Raw genomic sequence first — 20,640 nt, 5'->3', positions numbered from 1 at the left:
CTTGGGCATGCTGGGGCCCCAGTACCTTGGTAAGGACCACCACTGATGCCTCTTCCTTACAGTACCTCAATGGTCAACTGAGGAAGTACCAAATGAAATTGAAAAGACTAAGATTCAGCCACAAGTATAGATGAGTGCCACTGACAACTGGGGGGAGACAAATCAGCAGACCATGGGAGATTGACAGACTATGTGTTCAAGTAGCTCCATGTTGATGTCTCTAGCACAGGTAGCCTATAAGTTTTACCTTCCAGATGCTGATTTCCAGTTCTCATCAGGCTCAGGCAGGATGGCCAATGGGGAAGGACGAGGGGTGTTGTTTTCCAACAACATCTGGAGGTCATCACATAGGTTATCCCTGGTCTACAGAATCATAGATTTGGAAGGAATCAGAGATCTGGAAGTGACTTGGATGCTGATACAGTAAACTCTGCATCTGCTCTGGCAACAGTTCTCCAGGGCTTCAGGCAATGGTCTTTCCAATGTCTGCTATTCGAAAACAAGTCAGGGGTTGAACCTGATACATCTTTTTTAAAAAATAATTTGTATTAAATTTTCCATTTTAACAATTCAATCAAATCACATTAAATATTCCAAATTATAAAAATACATACAATATTCCGCCAAATTATAAATTTTTATTGGGGCTTCCCATGCTTCAAGTTCAGTGGGGCTCTGATCATCTTATAGCTCTACTGCCTTGAGTTTCCAATAGTTCCTTTAATTCTTCCTATTGTTACCTTTGAACCTGATAAATCTTCTGCATGCTGAACCACTGAGCTGAACTACTATCCACTGAGGCATGGGTAGGCAAATTAAGGCCTGGGGGCTGGATCCAGCCCAATTGCCTTCTCAATACAGCCCACGGATGATCCAGGAATCAGCATGTTTTTACATGAGTAGAATGTGTCCTTTTATTTAAAATGCATCTCTGGGTTATTTGTGGGGCATAGGAATTCATTCATATTTCCCCCCCAAAATATAGTCCGGCCCCCCACAAGGTCTGAGGGACAGTGGACCGGCCCCCTGCTGAAAATGTTTGCTGACCCCTGCACTGAGGTATGGTTCCTTCTCTTTCACATTGTTTAAACTCCTGAAACTATATATAGCAAATATGCCTTCTCTACTTCCTTGATCTCAATAGCTTTCAGAGCACCTCTCTGAATATGAACCTACTCAGACCCTTCCATCTTCAACGGAGGGATACTTCCAAGTTCCACCTCTGAGGGAGATTCAGAGGCTTGCATCAAGGGAGAAGGTCTTTTTAGTTACAGCTCATGCTTGTGGAATGGTCTTCCCAGTGAGGTACACCTGGCACCATCATTAACACTCTTTCAATGTTGGGTAAAACTTCATCTCTCTGCTCTCAGGCATTTGATGGATGAGGATGATTTCCTGCCTATCGGTGGTTTGTTGTTTTGCTGCTGAAATTTTGCTATTTTATTTTGCTTGGTTTATAGGTTATTGTATGGCTTTTATGCATTGTGTTTTCCCATTTTATGCCATGCTTTCTGCTCTTAATTTTTTTAAGTCACATAGAATCACAGAATTGTGGAGTTGGGAGGTTCCCTAAGCGTCATCTAGTCCAAACCCCTGCAATGCAGGGATCACAGCTTAGAGACTTTTGATGTGTCAAGTAACTAATAAACTTAAATCATCATAATCCACACCACCAACATCTTATTGCTTTAGCACACACAGGTGATGTTCCATTATGCTATGGGGCAGCCAACATGAAATCAAATCATGTCCCCATCAAATGCTAATTGAAAGTATTTGATCGTGCTTCTCATTTCTTCAAGTGTTTCTGAGTGTCTTCCACAAGGTCACTTTCTTTCTTAGTAGAATTAATAATGCAATGTATTACTACTATCTGTCTCTTTGCCATATGGACACAGGAAGCTGCCTTCTACTGATTCAGACCATCTATTGTCTATATTGACTAGCAATGGCTCTCATCGATTTCACGTGGGCTCACTCCCAGCCCTACCTGGAGATGCTGGGGATTGAACTTGGGACCTTCTGCATGCAAAGCAGGTGCTGTACCACTGAGCATTGGCCCTTTCCCTGAGCCTAACCACCAAGAAACAAGAAACAGAAGCAAATGAATAGAAAATGTAATATTTAAGTAGTACCAGTTGTGTGGCAAACCTCTCTCATCACCTCTAAATTTCATTCAGTGCATCACCTTTATGCCAAACCCATAAGAGCAATTATAAACGTATGGGGAGGAGGCAGAGGTGAGCATGGGACCCACAGAACCAAAGATACAATACAGTATACAGAAGAGCATCCACATCTAACCCAAGGAATCTTCCATGCATAATTCACACTTTATGGGAATTCCTCTCTGTCCCAAGTGCACAAACATGCAAGCTGAATAAGAGGTATCATGCAAGTAGACAGTGCTATTTTTAAAAGCAGCATCAGTTTTTCCAAGCAACAATGTGCCCCTGCACTACCAGCTTCAAAAGCTCAAACATCTCTCATATGGAGCTACTTTTAAACCACATCAGATCTACCTACTTGCAGTAACCAACAGTGGACTTCCATGGTCTCAGGTGGGATTCTTTTCTAGCACAGCTACCTGAGGTCCTTTTAAGCTGGAGATTGAACATGGAGTTTTCTGTATGCAAAATGTGCTTTCCACCATTGTGCTAAAGTCCCTCCTATGAGATAGAAAAATACTCATCCTCAAATAAAGAGTATTGGTTCACTGGCACGTCTTATAATGCCCAGTGCTGCTCCCAGTTTTACTACCCCACTAACTACGGTAGATTGCTCAGTGCAAATCTAAATACAAATGGTGTTTCTCAGCAAGCAAAAAAGAGAGAGAGTTGTACTTTGCAGCTGGTTAGCTAAAAGGAACTTGGAGGGAGGGGGCAAAGGCAATTACATTCAATTATGGGGAGGACTCACCTAATGGTGGCTGGTGGCCATTAGGACTGGTAGGGCAGTTTCCTGGAAGATCAACAGTAGGTGGTGCCAGGGCCAATAGCAATGAACTCTACTGTTGTCCTCATCTTCCCAGCTGAGTTCTGCAAGCATGACTGAGGAATCATAGAATTGTAGAGTTGGAAGGGACCCCTAGAGTCATCTAGTCCAACCTCTTGCAATGCAGGAATCTTTCGCTCAACATAGGGTTCGAACCCTGGTATTAAGTGTCTCATGCTCTGCCAACTGAGTTATCCCAACTCCTAATCTGCCACTCTAGTCACAACACATACTGTCTCTGCTTCTTGCTGCTAAAGGAAATAAGGATCTGAAAACAATATTTACCTTGGGAAAGCTTAATGCCACGCAGCTGATTAAATGTCTTATTCAGGGGAGGGGGGTAACAGAGACACCAGTATTATGGACCACGATGCTAATATAATTGGAAGGAAATAGATTTAGCACTAGCTCAATCCTCTTTAACATCATTTAATTGCCATTAATTGCATGCAACAGCACTGTAAATTGATACATGATCAGTGAACAAACAGCACTGATTCTGTTTGCTTCTTGAGTAAGAGTGTTTGATGGCACTAAAGCAGTTCCCATAACATAGATGGGAGAGATCGAATATCCATGCAGGATAATGTGGCCTGTTTTCCCCACCCCGCCCCATAGGGCCCACTCTCACATCAGATTTCAGCATTGGGAGATATTGGAAGAGCTCAAAACAATTTGCAAATAATCAATATAGATATGGAGTTCAGTAAGCAAACCGTAATGGACATGCTCTTCTTCTGAAAATGGGCAGATGATATTCTTGCATTTCCCCAGGTTTGTCCACACAGCTGTCAGGGATGGATGCAGCGTCACATCAACATCTGGAAGATGTATCTTCATACCAGGTGCCTGGCCCCTGAGGTCAGTTGCTAGCCCATTACTTCTTGACAAAGTACTTCTTCACACACCTTGGAGTTATGTGATGGAATTTGTTCCTGCAAGATGCCATGATTGCGGCTGTGCATTGGATTTCTCCAAAACCCAAACAGACCAGGGAGTGGATGGACTTGATGGTTGTTGTGGTCACTGCCAGGTCCAAAGTCCTGCCTATCAGGACAAAAGGGCAGGCAGATTACTGTGTTAGCCTGAAAAGGTCCTGGCACCATCATGAGATGGCAATGGGACCAGCTGGGGATCCAGCAGATCCCAGGCTGTTTCAAGCCCCTCCTTGCCTGTGGAAGACACTGTTTGGTGGTTTTATGCAAGCTGCCACCCACAAAGATCCTGCCAGTAGCACTTCTGGCTGAATGTTGAGCTGGTGGAATGGAAAGTTCTGTGGTGACAGAGTGATACCTCTGTCCAGTCTAACCCACCCATCCTAGTATGGCTCAAAGGTATTATTATTTGTTAAGCATTTATTTTCCACCTTTTCCTCCAAGCTGCTCAAGGCAGTATACATAGTTCTCCTCCTCATTTAATCCCCACATCCACCCTGCAAGGTAGGTTAGCTTGGGAGGCAGTGATTGGCCCAGGGCCACCCAGTGAGCTTCATGGCCAGGTGGGGATTTGAACTCTGCTCTCCCTGGTCCTACTCTGATACTCTAACCACTGTACCACACTGGCTCACACTTGGATTGCAGCCAAGGAAGAAACCCTTTAACCCAGGGGTGGTGAACCAGCCACATCCCAATTGGCTCTAGTAAGTTATTTATGATGCTCTTTTCACAAGTATGAAAAATCTCCAGACAAAAGCCTTGTGGCACCCCATTACTCTTGCTTTTCAGGGTAGCAACTCACTTGATTAGAAAAGGGAACAAACCTTCCAGGATTGGGTGGAAATGAAGAATGCAGGAGGAAAACCAAACCAAAGAAAAAAAGAAATTTTTGTTTCTATATATACACACATGCATACGTAGCAGGCAGGGAGATGGCAACAACTTGGAAGTAGAAAATTATGTCAAGCAGATCCGACAGACAGGAGCTACAGAGAGCAACAACTACAATGGTCTACCACTATTTTATTGCAATGCAAGCCATTAAGAAAATCTATAATATCTACATGAGGTTTCTTCCCTGTCCCCAAAGTTCCTGCTCCATCACCATATCCTGACCCAAAAAGATATGGGTCAATATTTCAATATTTCATTCATGAGGCTCACATTTTGCAAAAGAATAATAATCAGAGTTGCACTGGTGAACTGATGAATTGGTTTTGGCGGCTATTCTCCCAGTGATTGATTGGGATTGTAGAGACACCAGAAGCTGCCTGATACTGAGTTGGACTAATAGCCCATCTAGCTCAGTGCTGTCTGCACTGACTAGCAGAGGCTCTCCAAGGTGTCAGGCAGGGAACCCACTCAGCCCTACCTGGGGATGCCAAAGATTGTAACTGTTGGGAAACTGTGTACGTGCTGCAGCTACTCACACAGAGGCAATTAAGGTTTGTCAGACAGCCAAAAGGTCATGTGAAGGAGTAAGTCTGCCTGGTGATAACAGAGGCATGGAGGCAGCTCCCTGATTGGTCAAGCTCTCTCAAGGGAGTGATAATTAATGGCCTACTAACTGGAATGTGTTAGTTCAGAGTTCTGTGTGTCAGTGTACGAGTTGTGAGTCGTGTATTAGGGACGCGGGTGGCGCTGTGGGTAAAAACTCAGTGCCTAGGACTTGCTGATCGCAAGGTCGGCAGGTTCGAATCCCCGCGGCGGGGTGAGCTCCCATCGTTCGGTCCCAGCTCCTGCCCACCTAGCAGTTCGAAAGCACCCCTAAGTGCAAGTAGATAAATAGGTGGCGCTTTATAGCGGGAAGGTAAACGGCGTTTCCGTGTGCTGCGCTGGTGCTGGCTCGCTGCAGCTTCGTCACGCTGGCCACGTGACCCGGAAGTGTCTTCGGACGGCGCCGGCTCACGGCCTCTTGAGCGAGATGAGCACGCAACCTTAGAGTCGGACACGACTGGCCCGTACGGGCAGGGGTACCTTTACCTTTTAACTGGAATGTGTTAGTTCAGAGGTTCAGATCTCTGTGTGTCAGTGTACGAGTTGTGAGTTGTGTATGAGAGAGCTAGCTAAAGATCCGTGTTCTGTTCCTGTAAATAGTCCACTGTATATAATAAACACCTAACTACAAGTTCCTGGTTCCTGCTTCTTCTATCCTGTCTGCAGCCAAGTCGCCAATTGATTCCGTGGATTCTGCGTTTACTCTGCTAGGTCTGGCTAAGGTTCTGCAACTAGTCAGAAAGTTGTGAAACACCAGATAGGTTTGGCCAATAGTAACTGCATGAAGCTGCTCTGCCACTGAGCTATAGGCCTGACCCTAAGTGCTGGAACACAAGAAGCCACCTGATACTGAACCAGACCATTAGTTCATCTAGCTCAGTGTTGTCTATAATGTCTGGCAGTGGCTTTCCAGCACTTCAGAAAAGAAGTCTTTCTGAAGAGATGCCAGGGATTGAATCTGGGACCTTTTGCATGCAAGGAAGACGCTGTAGCACCGAGCTGCAGTCTTTCCCCAGGTTTTCCCTTCTAGATGCTGTGGAGGAGGGCAGATTCACATTTAAGCCTTCCTTCCTTCTGTGAAACATTTTGGGTTCATATGCAGCCACCCATTAGGAGCTGAGTAGGAATTTTGGGGTGGGTTTCTTAGAAGAGGCTTTCCATGCCAAGTAGAATTTAGCTGGATACAACCCTTACTTTGTATGGATCTTGAGCTCCATGGAGGAAGGCCAGACTGTCAGTGATATAAACTAATAAAAGCTAAAGTTTAACCATCTCCTACTGAAACAGCTATGGGTTTGCGTGATCTGCTTGCAAGGGGAAGCTCTCCAGAAGGTCAAGCTATCAAAATTTATTAAAATTTGAAAAGCTGTTGAGACATTCTGCTTGGTTCTAGTGGCACAGTTTAATGTAAGCTTCCCCCGTCAAAGGAGCTACGGGCTTGCATGTTCTGCTGGCATGCTGTAGCTGTTGAGCACTCGAACTATGAAAAAATGATTATCATTTGCAAATCAGTGGAGGTTTTGCTAGGCACTTGCTTGGTTCTAGCAGCTGAGGTTTCATAGCAAGACATGTTTTAAGTGCTTCCAGAGAAGCAGTTGGGTACAATCTCTTAAACTCTACTTTTTAGAGTAGACTTTTTTAGTGACTGGGAGTGGCTGCCGGGACCACATAACACCGGTTCTGGGAGATCTGCATTGGCTCCCAGTAAGTTTCTGAGCACAATTCAAAGTGTTGGTGCTGACCTTTAAAGCCCTAAACGGCCTTGGTCCTGTATACCTGAAGGAGCATCCCCACCCCCATCGTTCAGCCCGGACACTGAGATCCAGCACCGAGGGCCTTCTGGTGGTTCCCTCATTGCGAGAAGTGAGGTTACAGGGAACCAGACAGAGGGCCTTCTCGGTAGTGGCGCCCGCCCTGTGGAATGCCCTCCCTTCAGATGTGAAGGAAATAAGCAGCTATCTTCTCTTTAAAAGACATCTGAGGGCAGCCCTGTTTAGGGAAGTTTTTAATATTTAATGCTGTGTTGTTTTTAACACTTGATTGAAAGCCGCCCAGAGTGGCTGGGGAAACTCAGCCAGATAGGCGGGGTATATTATTATTATTATTATTATTATTATTATTATTATTATTATCTTGTCTGGCTTCTCAATAGGTTGCAAGGGGTGGCTATCTAATTATGTGTTGTTTTGTTGTTGTTTTTGTTGTAAATAAAAATATGCCCTTTTCCCTTATGGGGTATCCAAGAGCCCATATAGAGTCCTTACATAGGTTCCCTATTGGTAGGAGAAAATAACAGAGGCCAACCAGAGAATATTAAGAAGCAAAGCAGCTACAGCTAGTAAGCCTGATCTTTATTGATCTGTTGCAACAGGGTGCTCCCTTCACACGCAGGAGAGGAAGAGGACCCCCAAAATTGCTGTGCAAGGGCTTATAAAGACTTTTGAAATTCCCATCCTCTAGATCAAGACCACCCCCAGAAACATTATGCATACATCACAGAAGGGGTGTAACCTAAGACCACCCCTCAGATACATCCCACCTACATCACAGAAATTTTAATATTGTTTTTCTCCTGTTGTTGTTTATCTCCTGTCTAGCAGGTTACTTGATTGGATTTCCTGGGGAGCCTGGCCATTCTTTTGTAGTGGTAAAATACTTATTTCCTGGGCCAGGTCACAGGCTTACACCTTATTCATATCTTTGAGACAGGATTTGTGAGGAAAGAGACAATGGGGAGGCTTTTCCAGTTTAACCTTGCAGAGAAAGGATTTGGTCAGTTTAGGAATCAAAATGGTTCCAGGTTGGTCTTCCTGTGTTGATCTATGTATGTGCAGTTATGAACATTACCATATATCTAAGACCATAAAATTCCTATCACATTTTGTTCTTGTGTTCCTTCAAGGAGCTCAAAGCGGCATGCAGAGTTCTCCTCCTAACCATTTAAATTTCCAAAACAACCCTGTGAGCCAGTGCCTGACCCAGCACCACCCAGTGAGCTTCATGGCCATGCGGGGATTTGAACACTGGCCTCCCAGCTCCTAGCCTGACACTACACTTTACTGTCTCCCCATGGCAGCCATTTTGTGTTATGTCAACTACCTCCCATTAGCAGCTATTTTGTGACTGGCACCCCCGGCCACCTCTTAAAATTACAAATGTGCTCACTGGTCAAAAAAGTTTGGTCACCTCTGGCCTGTGACATCTATTCCATTGACTTCAGCTATTGCTACCACACCTGTATTTACGAAGCCAACGAGTTCCAAGCTTTGTTCTCCCTGCTCCCCTTTATATTGATGAGCTAGCACCAGAAATAGCAAAAGAACAGCTTTGCTTTTAGAAACTTGAATGTGTGCGTGCGTACGTGTGTTGCTCATTCCCAGGCAAATATTGTCTCTTGCTACTCACAGAGTTGCAAGTGAGCAGCTGGTCCAACTCCCTTTGATGAAAAAAACAACACACAACCCAGCTTTCAAAGACTAATACGGTTAGGCAACCAAAGGGCTCCAAACACCCTTTTGCCTGGGAAAAAAAACATCTATTGATTGCAGCACATTTGAATTTTAGATTGCCAAATGCCTCCATTTTTCAAGTAGTTCCTGTTTGATGTTCAAGGTCAGGAAAGTCAATTGAAACTTAATTCTCTTCTTCATTGATTTATAGCAGCGCTGACTTTAAGTACCTGATTCAGGATGGATTCAATTGTTTAGCACTGAAAACAAATGGAGAGAGCTATTTTTCTGAGGGTTTTGCCTTGAATAATGGCTCAATGTGTTTTATCATATTACACTGCCATATTTTAATAGAAAGTATTATTCACTCTTGTTTCCTCCCCTGGCATGCTCATATGTTACCAGAAAGCATGACTTCTTAGCAAGACAAAAAAGGTGAAAGGGCTTAGCCTTAAAACTGTGCATGTTCCTGTGCTCAGTTAATAACTACAATTTCCTATTGCCAGCACATTGTCACTATCAAAAGCCTAGCATTAAATGTTCCATTTCTGTGCAGCTTGCAGCAGAAATGCCCAAACTGAGAAATTTTGGGATGTTGTTGGAATAGTTATTGTTATTGATTAATGTAAATAACACTTGAGGTCAAAACAGGCTTCTACATAGATGGCAAGTATAAAAACCAGTAACACAAACATTTGGATGTAAAAATCATCCACAATTAAAATGCACAACTAAGACACACGACAGAATAATCTCATTAAAATGCTGAAATGCAAATTCTGTAATTAAAATATGCCATAAAACAATCCATTGAAACAGATATCACCAAAATTCCTATTTCAATTCCTGGAGTTTTGAATTTGGGGGTCCCTCAAATAGAATATAAGCATGTTGTCCTCCGCCGCCAAATATATATATATTATCTGACTTAGATTAAAATCTAAGCTAGAGAAGAATTCCACTCCTTCCTGCTCCCATCCTGCCCACCCCACTCTCTCAGACTTATCCAGCCTACTCTGAAGCCCCCACTGACATCCCTCACAGTCTTCAAGTGGCTAGTACAATGTTAACAACCACTGAGAAAGCTACATTGCCAAAGATCAGATTAAGGAAATTGGGGCCCTAGTGTAGTTCCTCTGAAAATGGATCCCCTTCCCTACAAAAGGCATTTTTTTAAAAAAGCTCATTGAATTAAACTTTATTATTTTATTGTATAAAACAAGGCATGCAGTGGGCAAAATGACACCAAGTGGGCAGGGACAAGAGAGTCCCTTGCAGACATACTGTAGACCCTGGTGTAATTCCCCATCACAGCAGTCATTTTGTGGCTACAGCACATTCTCAAAATTCTAAATGTGCCCACTGGACTTGACAGTTGGTGGCCTAGAATCATAGAATCATAGAGTTGGAATTGACCACAAGGGCCATCGAGTCCAACCCCCTGCCAAGCAGGAAACACCATCAGAGCACTCCTGACATATGGTTGTCAAGCCTCTGCTTAAAGACCTCCAAAGAAGGAGACTCCACCACACTCCTTGGCAGCAAATTCCACTGTCGAACAGCTCTTACTGTCAGGAAGTTCTTCCTAATGTTTAGGTGGAATCTTCTTTCTTGTAGTTTGGATCCATTGCTCCGTGTCCGCTTCTCTGGAGCAGCAGAAAACAACCTTTCTCCCTCCTCTATATGACATCCTTTTATCTATTTGAACATGGCTATCATATCACCCCTTAACCTCCTCTTCTCCAGGCTAAACATGCCCAGCTCCCTTAGCCGTTCCTCATAAGGCATCGTTTCCAGGCCTCTGGCATGTAGAATGACTATCTAAAGGCCACCCAGCTAAAACCTTCTGAATCACAAGCCATCAGCACATCTTATAGTAATGAACTGTTTCCCTAAGTTAGGTTTGCTCTGTATACAAAAAAACAACAACACAATAATATATATAAACATTGTATTCTCACAGCATTTTAGCCAGTGCTATTTTTCTAGAAAAGGAAGTTCAGAAATCACCAGGAACACCTCCCTTGTTCTCTTATAATGGCAATGGCGCCCACCTGAGAGGTGCCAGAACTGAGTTCCAGTGAGTTCAGGCTGAAAAAACACACCCTGGTTTTAACCTTTTCATGTCAAAGCTACAAGGTCTGTTCTCTTGAGCAGAAAAACAAGCAGGTTTGAAGACAATTGTTTAGGCAAAAGAGCCAGAACCATTATTTAAGGCAGGGCTGGATGATACTGAGCAGATGGACCAATAGTCAGACTGAGAATAAAGGGAGATTCAATAAGAAATTCCCTGGCAATTTTAGACCCAGATCTTATCATTTTTGCATGGAGAATTTCGTCACCAGCTGCAAAAGCCGGTCCAGGACCGTTAAGAGGCAGAAAGTATTCACAGCACTGATCAGTTAACAGCCTGCCCTGAAGTTTTCTATGGGTCCCAAGGAAGGATGCACATAGTTCCTACCTCAGAAAATGTTGATCATCTTATCAAAACTTCTGGCTGCCCTTCAAAGACATGTGACGATGTCCCTGAGCACCTTGAAATTTTGCTTATGGTAGGCATACCACATCCAGGACTCATCCAGCTCCGAGGGCCTTCTGGCGGTTCCATCACTGTGAGAAGTAAGGTTACAGGGAACCAGGCAGAGGGCCTTCTTGGTAGTGGCGCCTGCCCTGTGGGGGCCCTCCCATCAGATGTCAAGGAAATAAACAACAATCTGACTTCTAGAAGGCATCTGAAGACACCACTGTTTAATGTCTGATGTTTCATTGTGTTTTTAATATTTTGTTGGAAGCCACCCAGAGTGGCTGGGGAAACCCAGCCAGATGGGCGGGGTATTAATAATAATAATAATAATAATAATAATAATAATAATAATAATAATAATGAACTATATTAAAATGTCATCTCCAGCAACTGACAGTGTAAATCCCCTCCAGAATGCCAATGACATCCCTGTCTATAAGTTCAATTCCATTCATTTAGATGTAAATAGAGGCAATGGTTTCTTGTTCCATTACAGGTGCTGATTTACTTGGTATTTTGAAGGGACACTGTGCTTATTAAGCCCTAACTGAATAGTCAACAGGCTATACTTTTTAAAAACTTCATTGCTATCTAACTCTAACTTCTGCATTCCCCCGCTTTACATCCATGTGAACTCAAGATTAAACTCTAAATATCTGATGAAGTGGGCTCTGACCCATGTAAATTTATGACTTAACAAATGAGTTACTTTTAAGGCACCACAAGGCTCTTCCCTGTTATCCCTGCCTATAAAGTGGGGCCCTCATATTAGTCAACAAATCATTATTTCCCCTGCTGCCAGACTCCCATCCCCAAACACCACAACAGTAGATCTTCCTTAAGAGTAAGGAAGAGATATTTATTTGGCCTAACAGCAGTACAGTGGTACCTCGGATTACAGATGCTTCAGGTTACAGACACTTCAGGTTACAAACTCCACTAACCCAGAAATAGTACCTCGGGTTAAGAACTTTGCTTCAGGATGAAAACAGAAATTGTGCTGCAGCAGCGCAGCAGCAGTGGGAGGCCCCATTAGCTAAAGTGGGTACCTCAGGTTAAGAACAGTTTCAGGTTAAGAACGGACCTCCAGAACGAATTAAGTTCTTAACCCAAGGTACAGTGATACCTTGGGTTACATACACTTCAGGTTACATACGCTTCAGGTTACAGACTCTGCTAACCCAGAAATAGTACCTTGGGTTAAGAACTTTGCTTGAGGATGAGAACAGAAATCGTGCTCTGGCGGCGCAGCAGCAGCAGCAGGAGGCCCCATTAGTTAAAGTGATGCTTCAGGTTAAGAACAGTTTCAGGTTAAGAACGGACCTCTGGAATGAATTAAGTTCGTAACCAGAGGTACCACTGTACCACTGTACAGGGCGCAGCAGCAAGCAGAAGATCCAGAAGTTAAGATTCCAAAGTACAAGAGCAAGGCAAAGGGGTCACACCTGGACCGATTTTATGAAGTCACCCAACAGCTGACACACCCCTCCCACCAAGCTCTTCAAGGTGAGCAAGGTCATGGGACTCTCTCACCCTATCAATCTGCTGCATGTGCACATGCACACTCAGTCAAGGTGGATGTGTTCTGATCCCAACTATGGAGGTGGCACCTGTTTCTCGGTGGCAAGGCTGTGTTTGGTGCCTTGCCACCAGCTTCATGGCAGCTGCCTCCTGTTCAGCCCCTCCATCTGGCTGGTCATAGTCCTCCCAACTCCCCGATGAGGCTCTATGCTCCACTGGAGGGGCAGAGTAGAGAGCTTCTCCTTCTTTGACATCTCCGCCAGCCTTGGGTTCCAGCCTTCCAGACCCCCACCTGCTGCTGCTGCTGCTTCCTCCTGGTCAGTTTGGGGCTGCCATACTATGCCAGATTCTGATGGAGCCAATGGGCTGATGACACCTGCTTTGGTAAACTACACCTGTGCCTATGATCCCATCCTTTTCAGCTGCTAGACAGCCTTTTTATTTGCAAGCTAAAAAAAACATATCAGTCTTATGAACTGTTTCCATCCTCCCTGCTTTGTGTTTCCTGATAAGTTGTCAGGGATGATCAGCCTGACGCACCGGAATGCTTGTTCTTCACCACGCCAATTCCCTTTTGAGAACGGCTTTGATCCAGGTAAAATGTTGAAGGCTCTGCCTCGTATATTTCAAAAGCTGTTTGCCTTTGTGTTTGGTTACTTTCCCCAAGTAGCTGTCCAAACGTATATTTCAGAACACCGAAAGGGTAAGGAAGTAATCTGTCTGGTTTATAACACACAGGGCATTCATTCTTTACATCCACATTTGCTGGTGATCACTTCGATGCCACTATTTTGAAAGATAGAGCAGCTTTCTTCAGGTTGCTGAAACCGACAGCCAGAAGTATTCTAAAGAGAATTGGAATTTGGCAATTTGTAGATCACACGTAACCCACAGGTAAGCCCACAGGTAAGAGGGTCTTTGGTTCTTTCAAATTCTATCATTCTTTTATTTATTCATTTTCAATGTCCATAGGGGTGTTATTAATCAAAACATCTGCAGTTTGGTTGCAATAAAGTGGCATTTCAATGAAACAAGGACCACATTTGGCACTAGGCCTAAAGTCTCCCACCCCTGAGTGTGTGTGTGTGTGAAGAAAGAAAGAAAGAAAGAAAGAAAGAAAGAAAGAAAGAAAGAAAACAAAAGTTGACTAGTTTGGTGAAGTATTTAAGATCATCAGGAAAACCAAATTACACATTGTACTGTGAAACTGTCTGTTGCATATAAGAGAAAACCCACCAACATCCTTTTTCAGGGTCCTCCAAACCTTTGGCAACATATGATTTATGAGAGTGGTTCCCTCCCCGCAGCTATTGCTAAACTTCACATATTTTTTTACCAAAGCAAAAGTCATAAATACTGTAAAGTTTTCCATTTTGGGAAAACTGATGTTTGGGCAGTCACCAGCATCTATGTCAAGAGTTCCTGAGATCTGAAACCTTTCAATTGATCATCCCATAGGTTTAGTAAACAAAGCTCCAGTGCAGTTGTGCCATTACAATGGCGCTCTGGCCTGCTGACAGTATGGCGTAGCTGAGACTCCAAGGTACATACGCCTGCAGATTGGCTGGAGGTGAGAGCTCAAGAGCTGTCATGCTGAGGCTCTCATCCATGGTCAGGAAACCACTGGGCAAGCCAAGCTTGGAAGAGAGGGTGCTCGTGATGTGCTATTATTCAGAGACGTGAACGAATATATGCCACCATCCCTACATGACTTGTGACTGTGTCGCTGATTGACTCAATTTAGCTTTAACAGAAATATGTTAAACCAAACCATTGAATGAATACCAAGTGTTCCATATTGCTTTTGAAGATGTGATAAAGGTTCAACCTTGGATGGTTTTGATTGCTCAGTCCTATAGCCTTGCAGACCCTGTCCTCTTTCTTCAGTGCAGGGACAGGAAACTTGTGACCCTCCAAATTTTATTGGACTGTTGCTCCCGTCAATTCTGACTGCTGGCCATGCTGGCTGAGGTTAATGGGGGTTGGAGTCTAGAATCTGTGGTAGTTACAGGGTATACTCAGGGCTGGATATAGGTTTGATGAGGCCCTAAGCTACTGAAGGTAATGGGGCCCTTTATATGTCCAGCTATCCTTTGTCAACAACAAATTGTCGCTGTTTTTTGTGTTGAATATATGCTATATGGTAATTTATGGGCCTAATAGGTATCTAGAGCCATTTGCCACTGTTGTTGTATGTAGGTTTTATTTGTTTTTTATCTTATATTTTGGAAATGTACATCCAGGGTTTTTTTTCCTTTAAATTTTTTGGGGGCCCCAAGAGAGTGGGGCCCTAAGCTATAGCTTATTTAGCTTATACGTAAATCCGTCACTGGTTATACTTTACAGAGATGTGCAGAAGTTGCCCCAAATCATTTGACCCTTTTAAATAGTCTTCTCCCCCCCCCCCCCTAGAAAAATCACTAATGCAACACTTGCCTTTAAAGTTTAAAAATAGCATATGGCTTTTACTTGCTGTACTTGCTCTTGTAGATTGAATGTACAAGAGAAGCTGGTGATACTTATGTTACTGGAACATATTTACATGAATTTATGTCTGAGACTGGCTAATATTTACAGACTAGCTCTGAGGCAGGCAGAAGCATAGTACGGCACACTTACTGCTCTTGCAGTTAAAACACACACAACAATTGATAACTGAATTGACTGCAAAAAAACAAAACCCTGCATTAGTATGTGACATCACAAGATTCTATGCTACAGCATTAACCCTTTGCATAGTATTTTGGATGCACCATTCCCACAGAATCATCACAGATTTCCTATAACTGCTGCATGTACCACTAACACAGATGTGTAGAAAAGACATGACGGAATGGAAAGAACAGAGAGCTGCAACCAAGTGCATGCATAGCTGAACAGAATTCAGTGGAAGAATCCTGATACATCCAGGGAGATATTTCGGTATGGAGAAGTGTCCCTTTTGTTGACTCCAAGTTCCAGTGTTATAAAAGTGGGCAAATAAATGACTAATTGCTATACAGTGGTACCTTGGTTTGCAACCGTTTTGAATTACAACCATTTTGGATTACAACCACGTCAAACCCGGAAGTGTGCGTCCCTTTTTTTGGATTACAACCCGATTTTTTGGAGGCCCCATTGACAAAAGCGCACCTTGGGTAACAACCTGTTTTGGTTTACAACCGGACCTCCGGAATGGATTATGGTTGTAAACCAAGGTACCACTGTACAGGCATTCACTGAACAGTCAGAAACTTCTGAGTGCAGCTATCCCACATGGTGAAGAACTGAACTGCAGGTGACAGCTGGTTAGTGATGTACCTTTAGGCCACAGATTGGCTCTGCCCACCAAGACTAGCCATTGTCTCCTCCTGGACAGCCAGGAGTGTAAGAGACCTTGCTGTTCCCACTTGAGCCTCAGTTCATGATCAGCTGCTCCTGATGTTCCATACATGTTAAACCTGGACCTGTGTCATGTGAAATACTGGCTTATGAGAGCTTCACTATGTACTGCCATTGCTGTGCTAATTCCCCCCAAGTCACTGCCTAATTCAAAAAGCATATGAATTAGCTTAATTGCAAAATGGTGCCGATGAATGCACGACTCAAAAACCCTCCCCCCAGTGCATATCATTGTTATTCCATGCACCCACAAGTTCTCTGCTTGTGACCATTTCCTTGAGGGCTGTCCGTGCTGGAATAATTGATGACAATATTTATCATAATAATAAGGTTGAGGAGATGGAGCATCAGTCGCTTGGTAAATTTATTTGCCACTGCCCAGGAATGAATGCTTGATTGAAAGTTCTTTCTAAATATCAACTGATGCAGAGCTGGCTACTGGTCATCAAACACAGAGACATAATTGGAGAAAGAAGTGGAGGCAAAAGGTTTATTAAATCAACACTTCCCTTGATTAGAGCCAGTGATTACATAGAGTCAGGGACACACTCCTTCTGGGATGCTAAAAACATTTCTCTACCTTTTTTTTTTTTAGTCCATTATTTAGAAGGTCTCCGACTATACTGTATTGTTTCATATACACAAGCCAACTAGATTGTTGGTTGACTGGCATTTGGATAATATCCTCTACCACACTGGCCTTCAACTAGTGGGTTGGGACCTACTAATGGGCTGTGGCCTGATCCAAAGTGGGTCAGAACAAGAGCATTGCCACAATGCAAATATATAGTAAATATTAACAAATGGGTCCTACAACACATGTTTGGGTTAAAAGGGTCTCCTGGGTCTAAAAAGGTTTAAGTTACCTGCTCTACTGCACATGAAGGTAGCAGAGTAGTTACTGCAGGAGGCGGGGCCAGGTCATGTGATGCAACATCTCTATCCTCCAACAGTTGGGCATGACCATGAGACTCAGGTTTCAGAGGGCTGCCACTATTCCCCCTTAGCATCTGCCACCCGAAGCAATGGCCTTTCTCTGCCTAATGCTAGGGCCGGCCCTGATATTTAGCATTTGTTTCCAGGAGGCATTTCAGACACCATTCTGTAGACCACACAAGCAGCCTTGCTTCTCGTTTGGCACTGACAGTGCAAACCTACTCAGAAGTGTGCCTTACTGGGTCCTACTCTCAGGCAAGTGTATACATTCTTTTCTATACAGTGGTGCCTTGCAAGACGAAAATAATCCGTTCCACGAGTCTCTTCGTCTAGCGGTTTTTTCGTCTTGCGAAGCAACCCTATTAGCGGCTTAGCGGATTAGTGCTATTAGTGGTTTAGAGGCTATTAAAGGCTTAGCGGCTTAGCGGCTAAAAGGCTATTAGCGGCTTAGCGGCTTAGAAAAAGGGGGGGAAAGCGGGGAAAAAACGGAACACTCGCAAGACGTTTTCATCTTGCGAAGCAAGCCCATAGGGAAATTCGTCTTGCGAAGCAGCTCAAAAACGGAAAACGGGTTTTCCGTCTTGCAAGGCATTCGTCTTGCGGGGCACCACTGTACACATAAAATGTATCATGTAACTAGAATTTACAAATATGGCTCATAAATCTGGAAATAAACATGGGATGGAAAGGTGCAGTTTGAATGTTGAGTGCCTAGGCTGGGTACTCGAGCCTCATCAAATTTTTGTACTGATAGGGGTACATAGGCTCTGTGTACCTTTGAATGGATGTGTGGATACACACAGGTAATCCATATTCCACCCCCACCCCACTCCCCAAAAGACAGATTCTTCAGTTGTGTATATCAGACAAATTGTACAAATGCACATTTTCTCCAGTTGGGCATCTGTTATACGCTTGTCATCATTTTGCACAATCTATTCTGGAATTGCTGGTCTTGGGGAGGAGCAAGGAATTTTTCAGGATACTGAAGCTCCATATCAAAATTTACATCCTATACAGTATTGCCTACACCTTTTCCAGCATCTTTCTTTCACTCATATTAACAGTCATAAGGACTAGAATCTTATACTCTCATGATCCTCAGATTTTAAGGAGTTTGCCAATAGAAAATTACCGGTATATGAATAATGAACTCTGACCAAAATGACTCCATCACTGGACATGCCCACAATGACCGCTCCCCGCATAAAACGGGGGGCGTCCTTTGCGTGGACGCACGCAGCCCCTGGATCTGGAGTGGCTCCATCAGCATAGGCTTGGCTTCGCCTTCCCTCAGGTGGGATACCTGGAGGTCTCTGCCTACCTCAGTCAGTTGTCCAATCCCACCTGGGGGAAGGGTTGCCAAGGAGACCAGGCCAGGTAGGGGAGGGATTACCTGCCCACACAATAGAGGGAGGATCTTACCTGGGAATCCTCACTTGGCTCCAGAGCTTCTCCCACCCTACCCACCCTCTGTTAATGTCTTATTTTGCAGGTTAACTTTTCTTCACAGGTTTTGCAGGTTAACTTTTCTTCACAGGTATGCGGGCGCTGCTACGTTAAGGTTGCTGTTAAAGGGCCGGAAAGGAATTTCCCTGCATTGGCAGGTTTCGCCTTTCCCGTAGCAAAACGTTACAACTTTGGCAGTATCAGGCCTTGGGCGGAATCCTTTAGTCCATCTTCCTCTTTGCAGCGGCGATACCAGGGTTCCCCGTTAAAGGGGTTTCTGAAGGGAGGCTTTGACCGTACGCCAAAAGGTTGTCATTGTTCTCCCCTGCGGCGGCGGCGTAACGGGGGCGGCTATCTCTGCTTGAACATATGTTCTCCAGAGCCGGCCCAACCCCCCCCCCACACTGGATAACCCTGATGCTCCCCAGGTCCCCAGCTGAGGACTGGGGAGGGAGAACGCCCAATGCCTAAGCCAAGGTCTACCCACATTTGAAATTTAATAAAGTTGTGGCCAATTTAATCCCATAGCACGTTGTCTTGAGTCATTATTCCACATGACGGGGGGGGGGCCGCTCGGGATCTGGGGACTCCGCCTGTCCACGCAATATGTTTCTCGGTGAGGCATTTCCAGCAATACATCTCCAGCATTTCTCTGCGTTAGACAGTGCCTTCCTGTAAATAAGTTGTGGGTTTAGCCCTAGTCACAGATTCAGATGTTTTCTAAGGCAAAAGAGAGTAAGTGATGGTTGAGTGGTCTGGGCCTTACTCAAACAATGAGAACGCAGGAGAACAACACAAAGGAGGTTCTGGAAACTGGTTTCAGGATTCCAGTTCATAAATCTTAATTTTGAACTGCTCATTCCCATGCCAGGAGAATGCATTCAAACTTTAGGTACCATCTGCACATTTCCAAAGAGATCGTAGAAACTCACTTCTAGAATAATTATCTTTTCAGAATTAACTTTCTCAGTTAAACTCAGTATAACCTTGAAAAACTGCCAGTATCTAGTATCTACTACCTGTCAAACACATCCAGCACCTTACCAGGTTACAACATTTGAGGCTTTTTTTATAACACTTTTTATTGAGTTTTAGCTGTACAGCAAATATTAAAAAAAAAATCGATCAATATAAGATAATAGAACAGAGCTTTGAGTGAAGTTACAAAGAATACAGAAAAATGGAAGACCGGGTCTATTCAGGTAAGTATAATGACGAATAATGTTTTGACATCTTGGATTAATCAGTTTGTTTCTTTGCTTGTCTTACAGAACACTTGGGCCCACCAAGATAGAAAACCACCTAGGAGGCACAAAGACAATAAAACAAAGGACAAGGACAAGCATTTCAAATCAGCTAAATCTATTTGAAAGCCACAGGTGGAGAATGATCATGTTCCTGGGTGTTCACATAGGTTACAAAATCATATTGGATTGAAATAAAGTTATCATTTTTACTTTGATCTCTTGTGACTCTCAGTTTGTGTACCAATGTTTCTAACAGTGCAATATCTCACATCTCTGCAGGCCAGTAGTCTACAGTGGCACCTGTCATGTCTCTCAAAAATTCCACAGTGGTAGGTCTAGCAGCATTGAGTACATATCCCATTAATTCTCTATTATATGAAATAGACTCATCTTCCATAAAGAGGTTGAGAAGTGCTAGTTATGTGGAGGGTTTGTGTGAGTAACGTATTTTTTGCTCTATAGGACACACCCGACCATAGGACACACTTTGTTTTAGAGGGGGAGAAAAAGAAAAAAAAGATCTCTCCCTCTCTGCACAGTGCCCCTTCAGCGAAGTGGCAGGAGAACGGAGCCTCTCCCATTTCTCCTCCCGCTTTGCTGAAGGGGCACTGTACAGAGAGGGAAAGCTGCGCAACGCCTCTCCAGCGAAGCAAAGCCAGGAGAGCAAGAGGGATCGGTGCACACCGACCCCTCTCGTTCTCCAAGCT

General features: G+C 43.9%; 1 long non-coding RNA gene across 1 annotated transcript in view; it reads left to right on the top strand.

The window, feature by feature from the left end:
* Positions 1–20,148, top strand: part of LOC310693981 — a 34,013-nt gene extending 13,865 nt beyond the window's left edge. Inside the window, exons 2-3 of the long non-coding RNA XR_014519446.1 lie at positions 13,659–13,814; positions 19,958–20,148. This is a non-coding gene — a long non-coding RNA (uncharacterized lncRNA). The remainder of the gene's footprint in view (positions 1–13,658; positions 13,815–19,957) is intronic.
* The last annotated feature ends 492 nt before the right edge of the window (positions 20,149–20,640 follow it).

Source organism: Podarcis liolepis (genome assembly GCF_965112155.1).
Source record: "Podarcis liolepis genome assembly, chromosome: 15".
NCBI lineage: Eukaryota > Metazoa > Chordata > Lepidosauria > Squamata > Lacertidae > Podarcis > Podarcis liolepis.
This window is presented reverse-complemented; position numbering and strand designations above follow the sequence as displayed.